Below are 13,536 nucleotides of genomic sequence, written 5' to 3'. Positions count from 1 at the left end.
GGTGAATGTCAATTTGAAGGAATCTGCTGTGTTTGCATGCAGACCACCCTAAGCAACACCTACAGATGATACTGAGCCCCCAAGATTGAAAGAACTGAAATCCAATGAATGAAAGGAGTGGGCCAGGGTAGTCAAACTATGAATTAATTAGGCCTTTTGGCTAAGATCAAGTAGGGGTGCTCCGCCATCATTCTTGCCTTTTAGTGGGGATGGCTGGCTGTATAGTACCACTGCTGGTATGATGGGGGCTCTGAAGGTTAGTACCGGCTGGAAGAGAAACCGAGATGCCCACAGGCTGTTGGGGCTCGGGAGTATTTCCCCCGAAAAAACCAGATGCACCCAGTTCCTCCTGATTCGAATGGGTCTACCTTGTCTAGCCAGGGGCCGAGGAGGCAGAGAGTCTGCGAAGCAGTGTCCCCTGAGAGTGGTCGCCCCAGAGGTGCTCCTAGTAACACATGGGGGTGGGATCCCACGTGTGAAAAATGCACATGGTCACTGTTCCAAATACTTTATCTGCACTGCACCTTTTAAGGCTAGGCCTTTTGGCTAAGTCCAGGGCAATTCTTTTTTTTCTACAAGCCTCAGGGCCTAGCCAGTGCAATATTGCACGGCCACTTATTTATTTACTTATTTTTCCTCCACTGTTTGTCACCTTTTTACTTTTGTGTGTTTTTTTCTCACTTGGATGGAGGTTGTGGGTCAGGGCCTGCCTTGAAGCCTAGGGGGACAATGTGTGGCCCTTAGCTTTCTTCCTGACTTCCCAGAGGGTCTCTCTTTGGGAGAGCTCCCTGACCTAGTACTTAGTGGTCGGCTTCAGCTAGCCACAAGGAAAGGGGTCCGCCAGGTCTTTTGGCTGGGTGGACCATGTTGGAAACCCTTTGATCCTGTCAGGTGCCTTGCGCCCCAGGGAATCAGGGCAGAGGTCCTACCCCTTTGGGGGGTGGACAAAAGCACAACTCTAAGTGCACTTTTTTGTGTTGGTGTTCTTGCACCAATTTTGTACACGTACGGGTTTTAGTTTTTTCGCACCTCCGCGGGAGTTAAAAAACAAAAAATGACCTAATTGATGTTAAAATATCCTAATATTTAAATATATCTAGAAATCTGCCGTACTGTAAACATAGAATGTTACATATTTTGCAAACAAGCATTTTGCACTTATTTGGATGTGTTGTCATTTTATAATTTTGCCTCATTTAATACCTCCTATTAAATAAATAGTAATGATAATAATTATAATAAGTATTCTCTAGGTACTAACTTTTCATTTGATTGTTGCTACTTCTTAAATTATATTGTTTTAGAATTTGTCATGTAGTGGAAACTTTGCAGGTCATTAAAGTGTTGAAACTACCCCCCCCCAAACAGAAAAAATTTACATTTGTTCACTTCTGCAGTGGGCGGGGGAGGAAGTGGAGCTGTCATTTGGTGCCAATAACACTGTTCAACAAATTTTTATTTTTTGCCAGTTTTGGAAACAAAAGGATCCATTTCTTAATGAATTTCACATTCTGAGTTCAAATATAACAATGAAATTTGTCAATTGGCTCTAGTTTTTCTGTAAACGGAAAAAGTTTTCTACTATAGGCGTAATGACTGCATAATGCACAATAATTATATAGATAGATGTCTTTCCACAAATATAAAGCAAGTGATATTGACTACATAACAAAGCCTAAATGGCATAATATATTGCATAGGATTACCAAGAAAAATTATAGCCATAAGCTAAGTTGAATCATTTTAATACTTAGGATTCTCACTAGTTTTGTCTTCAGTTTGTGTCGGTTTTGCTTCTCTTGGCTTTTCTCTTGTATTCGAGGAAAGGGCTATCTCTTACAACTGCACGTGACTACACGCTTCAGGTTCTTCCTCACTTGACTCAACCACGAAGGATTCTGGTGCTTTAGGAATTGGTAGCCCCTCTCCATGAGGAACTGGACGTATTGCCGATGGAATATTTGGATAGTGCACAGATAACTTTTTCTTCTTATTTAGCCCTTTTACAATAGGAGGCACCATACAAAAGTAACAATTACTAACATGATCTGTTGGCTCTCTCCAAATCATTGGCACAGTGAAAGGCATAGATGCCTTTTTTCCATTCAACCATTGCTCCAGTGCCGTCCCACAAGAATTGCAGCATATATGTGGTGCCCAGCTCTTGTCCTGGTCTCCTATCTTGCAGCCAAAATACAAGTTGTAGGCTTTCTTAATCATTCCTGTTATCCTCCTTTTTTGTGAGATAAAAGTTATTTCACCGCAGATATAGCAGAAATTATCTGCTTTATTCACACAAGTTCGAGGCATTACTGAGTAGCCTATATAAGCATAAAACGAAATGTAAAGACGCTGTCCAACTACAATCAGCTACAGATACTGCAGCTTTTATGCAGTGAAGTGATGCAATTAAAGGCTAATATTGCATCATCTCAGTATACATGCAATTTTCTATTGGTCACCAGTATCAATTGCGCAATATGCAGCTGAAGTTGCATCATAATTTTGAATGGCTTACGTCATTAGATGGGTGAATATATCATGGAAACTAGAGCCAATCAACATTTTTTAGGGTCATTTTCGTTTTCAGCACCCCAAAATTATGTAAGATTAGCTAATTTTATGCCCAAAACTTTTTACCTGTTGAACAGTGTAATTGATGGGAATGGTTGGGTGTTGATGGGTGTTGGGTTTTTACTTTTGTGTGGGTCGGTGGCCATCGTTCAACATGATTGACGTGGACCTACATCACTGAAGGATATGATTGATGATGGATGTACATTGGGGGACTTTTTTTTTAATAAAGAACTTATTTATTGTATTACAGGTACTTATATAGCGCCATCAATGAATGCAGTACTTTACATATATATTGTACATTCACATCAGTCCCTAGCCCGCAAGGGGCGTACAATCTAAGGCCCCTAACTCAGATTCATACATACACATACTAGGGACAATTTAGACAATTAATCTACCAGAATGTCTTTGGATTGTTGGAGGAAACCGGAGTACCTGGAGGAAACTCACACAGGCACAGGGAGAACATGCAAACTTCAGGCAGGTGGTGCCGTGGTTGGGATTTGAACAGATGACCCTAATGCTGCCAGGTGCTAGCTAAAAACTTGTGACTTGTAAAAAATTTAATTTTTATTTATGTTTAACTTTTTGTTTTGGGTGAATGAATAGCGGTATTATGTACCTCATATCTACTCATGTGAGAGGTTATCTGGGGTCCCCCTTATTGTTAAAGCGGGCTTCCAGATTATGCTCATCCCTCCACCCAGAGACCCTTACAACCAGTCCAGGGTTGTGGGGAAGAGGCCCATGTCCTCATCAACATTGGGACAAGGTGGCTTTGTCAGGGAGAGGGCATGTAGCCTGGTACTGTTCAGGAGTGGTGGCACACGTTCGCCCCCCTCCTCTCCTGGCCTGCTGGGCTGCATGCTCAGATAAGGGTCTAGCAGGGGCAGACTGACCATTCGAGCACTGCCCGAGGGCTGGGGTCAGTAGGGGGCCCCATGAGATGCCCCTGGTACCTTTCATTGGCTTCTTCATAGGATTAGAACTAACCCCCCCCCCCAGGAAATGATAAAAGTCAATGGAACCTTTTGATCAAACACTTGGTGGGAGTTCTGGATTCTCTTTAAAGGTGGCTAATGAGGGTCAGGTGTGTAGGCTACAGAGTGGTAGAATTTTCATGGCCAAGAATTTTCTTTTCTTTCCAGGTCACAGCTCATGCTCATTTCTTTTTCAATCATATTTTTGTCGCACGAGTCTCCCATTATGGATTAGAAATTTGTTTTGTTTTGTTTTTTTAAATTGCCAACATGCCCAATCACTCAAACTCGATGGCTGCTCAAAAATCGGCCATTGCTATGGCCCACTAATGGTGCGAACGTGAAATAAAGACTCTTAGAAAAGATTTGTGAAAGAAAATTCTCTCGGAGTTCAACCCATGTATGGCCGGCTTAACTGAACCTTTTGATGGAGCAAGGAGTGGAACTTTTAAATTTTGTAAAGTCACATTGAAAATGTGAGTTTTTCAGCTATTTTAGTGTTTTTACCGTTTAGCTGCACTTTGCCGCATTTGCGTTTTTTAGCATTTTTTTTACAAAAATTTTTTTCTGTAAAAAGAAGTCCCAAAACGCCGGTATGCAGCATTTTACCACATTTTGACACGTTTTTAGAGCGTTTTTACAGCTAAAAAACTTCTCTAGAAACCCACTAGTCCTATGTTTTGTTTCCAACCAACAAACGCCCCTGCCAATAAAACGTTGATGACAGTCTATGTGTGCATGGACACATAGGATAACATGCTGGGGGGTTTTCTAGCTGTAGAAAAAAAAAAATTCAAAAACATCCGCTGTAAAAACATCAAGTGTGCTTCAGGACTTATAGGTGGCTAATGAAGGTCAGGTGTGTAGGCTACAGAGTGCAGTTTTGCAGTGCCAGCAAATTGTCAATCAGTTCATTTTTGTTGATGGAGAGCAAGTTCAACAATGCTAAATCTTCTACACTAATTATGCATAATTTGTGACTCATGTGCAGTCCTAGGTGGACTACAGAAGGGACAGAGACAGTAATAGAAAAAAGGTTTGACTTTAGATAAGGAAGGAAGGAAGGAAGGAGAGAGAAAGAAAGAGAGAGAGAGAGAGAGAAGGAAGGAGAGAGATAGAGAGAGAGATAAAGAGAAATAGAGAGAGAGATAAAAGATAGAGAGAGAGAGAAATATATATATATATATATATATATAAAGAGTGGGGGGGGGGGGGTAGAGAGAGAGAGAAATAGAGAGAGAAATAAATATATATGTATAGAGAGAGAGAGAGAGGGGGGAGAGAGAGAGAAATAGAGAGAGAGAGAGAGAGAGAGAGAAATAGACAGAGAGAGAGAGAAATATATAGAGAGAGAGAGAGAGAGAGAGAGAGAGAGAGCGAAATAGAGAGAGAGAAAGCAAGAGATATGACACTAGACAGAAAAATAACACTGCATCTATGGGCAGTCCTTTCTGGCATAAAATCCCCTCTCTGCTATAGGTAATCCAGTTCGGTCTCTTTCACACGGGTTTTCTGTATGTCCGTTTTTCATCTGTCCGTTTATAGATCAAAAATGCACACCCATATATTTCTATGGACTAGCGGATGTAAATGGATGATCATCCATTAACATCCGTTTTTTTGAACGAAAGAAAACCCTATTTTCCTTTTGTAAAAAAAACACGGAACGGATGATAAACGGACAAAAAACAGATGTAAACGGATGAAAACAGACCAAAAACGGATGAAAAAATAGATGTAAACCAATGAAAAACGGATTTAAAATGGATGAAAATGGATGAAAACGGATGGAAGCCGCAGCCTGGACTCTGCACCCCAACAGGAGCCATCAGATGTGAGCCGAGCCTAAGAGGATGAAAGGTCATGGAAGCGACAGGAGGAGGGGTTTGAACAAAGGTCGAGTTGAGGGGGAGCAGATGCTGATTGATCATGTGGGATGCCACCACGTCATGAATGATCCTTCAGCTGAGGGGTGGAAGAAAGGACAGAGGGTGTCTGGGGCAAGTGTAGCAGCTGAGCTGAGCTCCTTCCAGTGTTCCTCTCAGACTCAGTCTCTTACTGCAAGCTGGCTACCGGCTACTGATCACTGGAGTTTTGTAACTCCTTTTTTTTTGTTTCTCTGTCTGATTGGTTAATACAGTTAATTTATATTTGGTTAATATATATTTTGTTGTTAATATTGGTTCTGGTGCCATCTTATGGCACTTATTTCTGCAAGTTAAAAGGAATTTAGCAGTTTCATATTTTGTTGATTTAATATTTTCTGTTTTTTAAAATTTGTATTTATTTATTTATTGGGGAGGGTCACAAATAGCTGGTCTTGCCTAGGGTGCAAAATAGTCTAGCTCCAGCCCTGGACACATCAATGCTTAATGTTAATCTGTAAGAGCTTACAAATGATTTCCTGAATAACATCAATAACGTGAACTCACAGAAGGTGGATTTCTTTTTCTTTCACATTCTGGACATAAATGAATTCCCTACCCTCTGTCATTGCAGACAAGTTGCTGAAATACGAGACTGTCATGTAATACAATTGAGGAGCATGCAAGTAACACAATTACCAGTCCACACATGAGGAGAGCCACTTAGAGATGCATGGTGGAGCACCTATTCTTTTCCTGGGATCTCACAACCCAGTGTGACATGTCACATAACCTGAGTTATTTTTCTTCTCCCATTCGGTGTATTTGTCCCTAAAATATATATATATATATACACACACACACACTATATTGCCAAAAGTATTAGGACACCCCCTCCAAGTCATTGGATTCAGGTGTTCCAATCACCTCCATGGCCACAGGTGTATAAAATCAAGCACCTAGGCATACGTACTGCTTCTACAAACAAAGTGGAAGCAGCTGGGAACAACAGCAACAGTGCGCAGAAGCCACCAACTGTCTGCAGAGTTAATAGCTAAAGACCTCCAAACTTGGTGTGGCCTTCAGATTAGCACAACAACAGTGCGTTGAGATCTTCATGGAATGGGCTTCCATGGCCAAGCAGCTGCATCCAAGCCTTCCATCACCAAGTGCAATGCAAATTGTTGGATACAGTGGCGTAAAGCACGTCGCCACTGGACTCTAGAGCAGTGGAGACGTGTTCTCTGGAGTGACTAATCACGGACTTGTCTGAGTGTGCTGGTTGCTAGGAGAACGGTACTTGCCTGACTGCATTGTGCCAAGTGTAAAGTTTGGTGGAGGGGGGATTATAGTGTGGGGTTGTTTTTCAGCGGTTGGGATTGGCCCTTTAGTTCCAGTGAAGGAAACTCTTAAGGCGTCAGCATACCAAGACATTTTAGACAATTTCATGCTCCCAACTTTGTGGGAAGAGTTTAGGGATGACCCCTTCCTGTTCCAACATGACTGCACACCAGTGCACAAAGCAAGGTCCATAAAGACATGGATGAGCGAGTTTGGGGTGGAGGAACTTGACTGGCCTGCACAGAGTCCTGACCTCAACCCAATAGAATACTTTTGCCTCTGCCCGACCTCACAAATGCGCTTCTGGAAGAATGGTCAAACATTCCCATAGACACCCTCCTAAACTTTGTGGACGGCCTTCCCAGAAGAGTTGAAGCTGTTATAGCTGCAAAGGGCGGGGCCAACTCAATATTGAACCCTACAGACTAACACTAGGATGCCATTAAAGTTCATGTGCATGTAAAGGCAGGCCGACCAATACTTTTGCCAATATAGTGTGTGTGTGTGTGTGTGTATATATATATATATATATATATATATATATATATTATACAGTATATATATATTTTTTCCAAATAATTCTTAATGACTTTTCTATGGAGAATAGTGGCCATTAGCATCATTCGTTCATTCATTGGAGAACAATTTTCTATCCTGCTGTCAAAAAAGAACACTGATTTGACCCCTCTAACTAATAGAAAACCAAACAAATATTCCTAATACGAAACATTTTGAAATAAATTCTACCAGTGTATGGCCAGCTTGACATTACATTTTTCTTCTTTAAAAAACACTGTTCCTTCTCCTCCCATGGATCTCCAAATCACTGGACTGCCTACCTGTTTGTGTGTGTCTCATTTAGCTAGCTGAAAGAGATGCCCATGCACATGAGCTGCTATCTGGGACCTGAGCCGAGCTATGTGTGTCCATAGTCAAACATACTGGCCAGCAAGCTACACCACTGCTTCCTCCTCTTCTGAGCAATTTGACTGATGGCAGTTGGAGCCCATTGCTCTGGTGCCCTCAGTACTCTTCTGTACAACCCAGAAATTCAGGGACCAGCACGGATTGTGCCAGAATTGGTGGCGGTGCGAAGGGACCACAGGTAAATGTATGGGAGGGCATAGCAAGGTACTGTGGCATTGTTTACCTTAATCCCGAGTGGCCAATCTCAACCAAGCTTCCGTGGAACTCTAGGGTTCCTCCAGAGGTGGCTAGGGTTTTCTTGAGCTGTTGCTGGTTGACTTCCCATCTGATGGTGCATACAGTTAGGTCCATATGTATTTGGACACAGGCACAATTTTAGTTTTTTTCAGGTATTTGCCAAACATATTCAAGCTACAGTTATATAATGGATATGGGCTGAAAGTGCACACTCTCAGATTTAATTTGAGGGTATGTACATGCAAATTGGAGGAAGGGTTTATGAATTACAGCTCTTAAGAGTAGCCACCACCCCTTTTTCAAGGAACCAAAAGTAATTAGACAATTGAATCAAAAGCTGTTTCATGGCCAGGTGTGGGCTACTCCATTATTTCTTCATCAGTTATGCAGGTAAAACGCCTGGAGTTGATTCTAAGTGTTATATTTGCATTTGGAATCTATTGCTGTGAACCTACATCATGCGTTCAAAGGAGCTGTCTTTTCAGCTGTATGTAGGAGTGGCATTTTAACCACTATTTTAAGGAGGACATTGTTCTCCCTGACCACCTATACATCATTTTTCTCAGAGGTTCTCTCAGATCTAATAAATTGTTTCAAGGATTCCACTGGGGTAAAAAAAGGTGAGATATGCTGATCCAGAGAATGCATTAGGGTATAAAACGCCTAGCATTTAGTACGACTTTAATTTTTTAATTGTAATTAAAACAAAGAGATTATCCGTTATTATTCTACTGTACTCCGATCTCAGTCAAAACAGAAACTCCGACATAATCCCAGACACATTCATTTTTTGTTAGTACATTATTAATTGTAGCTGCCTTCCACATGACCTTCAGACTTTATTTTCCAGTGTTAAAGCCTCTAAGCGTACTCTATTTTTGCGCGGCCACAAATACATTTCTAAACAGGGAAAATTGCATTATGTCCTCTTTCAGGCAAGGCGTAGAGACATAGAGACAGACATCATAACAGCCATCATAACCTGACCTTCCTCTAGTGATTGGGTTTTATATCCTCAAGTATTGTATCTAGGACATTGAAGATCTCTGCAACCAAATCTGCTGACACAGGCTACACAGGATGTCTTTAATAGAGGAGACCATCTTAAAGGAATGCTGAACTTATTGTTATTTGATACTTGAGAGCCTGTTCATATTGGTCCAGATGTGTTCCTTTGTCATTGATTTTTACTACTTTTTTTAACCTTTAAATCCATTAGTTCTGTGCTTCTTTTTTTCTTTTATTATTTTACTTCTTTATGTTTTATTTCTTCATTATTATTATTTATAATAATATTATTTATTATTATTTATAATAATAATAATAATAATAATAATAATATTTATTATTATTTATAATAATAATAATAATATTTATTATTATTTATAATAATAATAATATTATTTATTATTATTTATAATAATAATAATTATTATTATTATTAATAATAATAATAATATTTAATATTTATTATTGTTTATAATAATAATAATAATAATAATATTTGTTATTATTATTATTATTTATAATAATAATAATAATAATATTATTTAATTATTTTTTTTTTTAATTTTTAAAATTATTTCTTTGGCTTTATTTTTTTAATGTGAAACTGAAATTTACAAAAAATAAATAAATTACAGGGATGATACAGAACTAAGACAGTGTTGTTTAGACTTACCTTAAAAGAGAAGCTCTTTTGGCTTTACTTCCCTGTGGATCACAGGGGTGCAGTTCGTTCTGCACTCCTGTGACCCATATTCAGCTCACAGCTGGGTTCCAGCCTGGGGAAAGGTTATGTTTTTTAAAGCGGCTAGCTCCTGCTTTATCAGTGCTGCTTCCCTGAACTTCTGGCCTGTATAGGTAAGAGTAACCAGTGAACAGTGTAGTCAGCTGTCATTCTGTTACTTTGGAGAAGGAAGGGCAGGTGAGTGCCTTGCCATCCTAGGTTATGGGGCTGTGTGTTTCTATTGAGGCACACCGTGTAGGAAAATACAACTCTAGTCCATGCATACAAGGGTGGCTCCATAGGATGCTGCAAGAGAAAGGAGCCTCCCTGAAACAGGAAACCTGGTGCAGTAGTCACAGCATCAGCTTAGACAGGAACACAGGCACGGTTTTAAAGTCACTAATACTCAGTAAGTGATTAAATCAGTTGTTGAAATGCTAAATGAGACTTTAATATTTCATAATAATTTATATTGGAAGAACTGCCTAAGTTTAGCTGTTACAAAAATGTCCCCTCCCCCCTCCACCTACCTATGAGAGCCTATGGGTGACATCATGGCTCCCGGAGTTCCCAGCCATTGTTTTGCGCTCCCTGAGTAAAAACGGCACGAGCGTATAGGTACCCTATATGTGTGAAGTAGAGTGACCCTGTTACAGGTGCCTAGCCTAGCCCAAAATAACCCACCCCAGGGGTAGTCCTCACAGGGAACCCACACTTGGAACCCAACGAGTTAATGGGGAACATGGCGGAAGATCCGTCATCAGCTACCCCCTGGCTCCCACTGACCAACAAACTCGGTGTCGGTGTGGCTACTTTTTTCTTTTTAATTACCGTAGATTTTTTTCCTAGATTGTTATGGGATACTTCCAAGAACAACCTATCCTGAGTGTTACTAAACCCAGGACCCTGCATTCACTATATCTGGTCTCCCCGGACCCCGCATTCACTATATCTGGTCTCCCCGGACCCTGCATTCACTATATCTGGTCTCCCAGGACCCTGCATTCACTATATCTGGTCTCCCCGGACCCTGCATTCACTATATCTGGTCTCCCAGGACCCTGCATTCACTATATCTGGTCTCCCCGGACCCTGCATTCACTATATCTGGTCTCCCCGGACCCCGCATTCACTATATCCGCTCTCCCCGGACCCCGCATTCACTATATCTGGTCTCCCTGGACCCTGCATTCACTATATCCGGTCTCCCCGGACCCTGCATTCACTATATCCGGTCTCCCCGGACCCTGCATTCACTATATCCGGTCTCCCCGGACCCTGCATTCACTATATCCGGTCTCCCCGGACCCTGCATTTACTATATCCGGTCTCCCCGGACCCTACATTCACTATATCTGGTCTCCCCGGACCCTGCATTCACTATATCTGGTCTCCCTCAGTACACACAACATGGAAATGCAATTATTTTAGTAAATATAAACTGCTAAATACCTTTTCTCATCAGCAGTTAGAGCAGTCTTGTGACTTTTATCAGTGTCCAGCAGAGTGCCCATTAAAGCTTGTAGGAGGAGTTTTCATTCTGCTGTAAGAGGATGCAGAACCCCTTACCTCTGTCTGGACAGTGCTGATTGGCCCTGTGCTGATCACATGCACTCTCTCCAGAAAGAAAAAACCTCCCTAGCAATATACACGAGACTGAGCATGTGCAGCTTGCCTTCAAGGCTCTGTTCTATCAGGAGATGGATTGGGGACAGAAGGGGATAGGAGAAGATCAGAAAATACAGGATCAAACAGCCTTGTTTACACAATGCAGAGGTCCCCCCTCCTCTTAGGTCCCACAGTGAGTATAACAAGCATGCTTTACTGCATATACAGAATGATTTTACTGTTGTGGATTTAGTAACACTTTAATTCTTACTACCAAACTATAGTTGAGATTTTATTTAAAGTGTATCTAAAGTCAAAACTTTTTTTCTATTACTGTCTCTGTCCCTTCTGTAGAAATTCTCCTGTTTGTCCTGTTGACCCCCCGTCACTGTGACGATCCACCTAGGACTGCACTTGGGTCACAGAGTATGCATAACTAGTGTAGAAGATTTTGCATTGTTGAACTTGCTCTCCATCAACAGAAATGAACATTTGCTGGCACTATAAAGCTGCCACTCTGTAGCCTAGACACCTGACCCTCATTAGCCACCTATAAACAGAATTTAGAAGTTCCACTCAGCGCTTGATCAAAAAGGTCAATAATGCAGGCCATACATGTGTCAAATTCTGTACAAATTTTCTTTAGAAAACCAGACATTTCGTGCATTTTGTAATGGGATGGTGCCACCAGTGATTTCGAAATTCGACCAACCAATTTCACCTCATGTTGCTACAGAAAAGAATTTTCATGGCCAAGAATCTTCTTTTCTTTCCAGGTCACAGATCATGCTCATTTCTTTTTCATTTACATTTTTTGCAGAATTCTTCCATCATTGATTAGAAATGAGTTTGATTTAAAAAAATTTACATGTCCGATCACTCAAATTTGATGGTCACTCAAAAATCGTCCGTTGATGTGGCCCACTAATGGTGCGAAATTTGAACAAAAATTATTTTGGAATTTGACCCATGTCTTAATACATCATCATCATCATCCTAGGACAGGAAGTGTGTTAGAACTACAGAACACCTCTTTTCTAGGGGGGGGCAGTTTCTGGCACAGCAAAGCTGCCACTCTGTAGCGTACACACCTGACCCTCATTAGCCACCTATAAGGAGAAGCTAGAACTTGCTCCAAGTGCTTGATCAAAAGGTTCCGTTGTGCAAGCAAAACACGAGTCGAATGCTGAACAAATTTTCTTTGGAAAATCAGAAATTTTGTGCATTTTGTAAGCCAACGTTGCCACCGTTGATTTAAAAAATTCAACCAACCAAGCCTTTAATTTCACCTCATGTTACTACAGAAAAAATTTCATGGCCAAGAATTTTCTTTTCTTACAAGTCACAGCTCATGCTCATTTCTTTTTTGATTACGTTTCTCACACGATTCTCCCATCATTAATTAGAAATTCGTTAATTTTTAAAAAAATTTCCAACATGGCCGATCACTCAGATTCAATGGTCGCTTGAAAATAGGCCATTGCTATGGCCCACTAATGGTGCGAAATTAAAACAAAAATTCTTAGAAAAGATTTTAGAAATAAAATTTTGTCAGAATTTGACCCGTGTATGGCTGGCTAAATACATAATGTAATTTAACCCCCAAACAAAAATATAATATATTGTAGCTTAGATGTGGTGGTTGAATTAGATTCCTCCTTTCAGGCCTTTATTTATTTTCACCCAGTGATCCTGCTAGCCACACTCTTCATGTCCTAGGGTAACAACACTTACCCACTGTGCTGTACCTAAGGAGAAGCAACATTGTCACCCTAGGACAGGAAGTGTGTTAAAACTACAGAACGCCTCTTTTCTAGGGGGAGGACAGTTTCTGAGAAGGCAAAGCTACAACTCTGTAGCTTACACACCTGACCCTCATTAGCCACCTATAAAGAGAATCCAGAACTTGCACCAAGTGCTTGATCAAAAGGTTATGTAATGCAGGCCATCTCTATCTATCCATCCATTCAGTCGTGTCTGACCCTTGGCGATTGCATGGACCGTCACTCATAAGTGACTTTTTTCCATGAATTCTCTTAGCAATTATTTTACAGGGTAGGTTGCCAGGTCTTTCCCCAACCCCTACCATGCAGGAGATCCCGCGTGGCCACGAATTAAACTAGGACAATTTAGGCAGGAGCCAATTACCTACCAGCATGTCTTTGGAGTGTGGGATGAAACCGGAGTACCCAGAGGAAACCCACACAAACACAGGGAGAACATGCAAACTCCAATGCAGGCCATACATGGGTCGAATTCCGTATGAATT

The 13,536-nt window shown here is 41.0% G+C and overlaps 1 protein-coding gene across 2 annotated transcripts in view; it reads left to right on the top strand.

Moving 5' to 3' along the window:
- Positions 1-13,536, top strand: part of ADCY8 (adenylate cyclase 8) — a 422,640-nt gene that overhangs the window by 174,098 nt on the left and 235,006 nt on the right. The window lies entirely within an intron of this gene.

Source organism: Staurois parvus, unplaced genomic scaffold (genome assembly GCF_062004578.1).
Source record: "Staurois parvus isolate SC_StPar_1 unplaced genomic scaffold, SC_StPar_1.0 ptg000389l, whole genome shotgun sequence".
NCBI lineage: Eukaryota > Metazoa > Chordata > Amphibia > Anura > Ranidae > Staurois > Staurois parvus.
The sequence above is the reverse complement of the archived record's forward strand: the minus strand, read 5'-3'. Positions and strand labels throughout refer to the sequence as shown.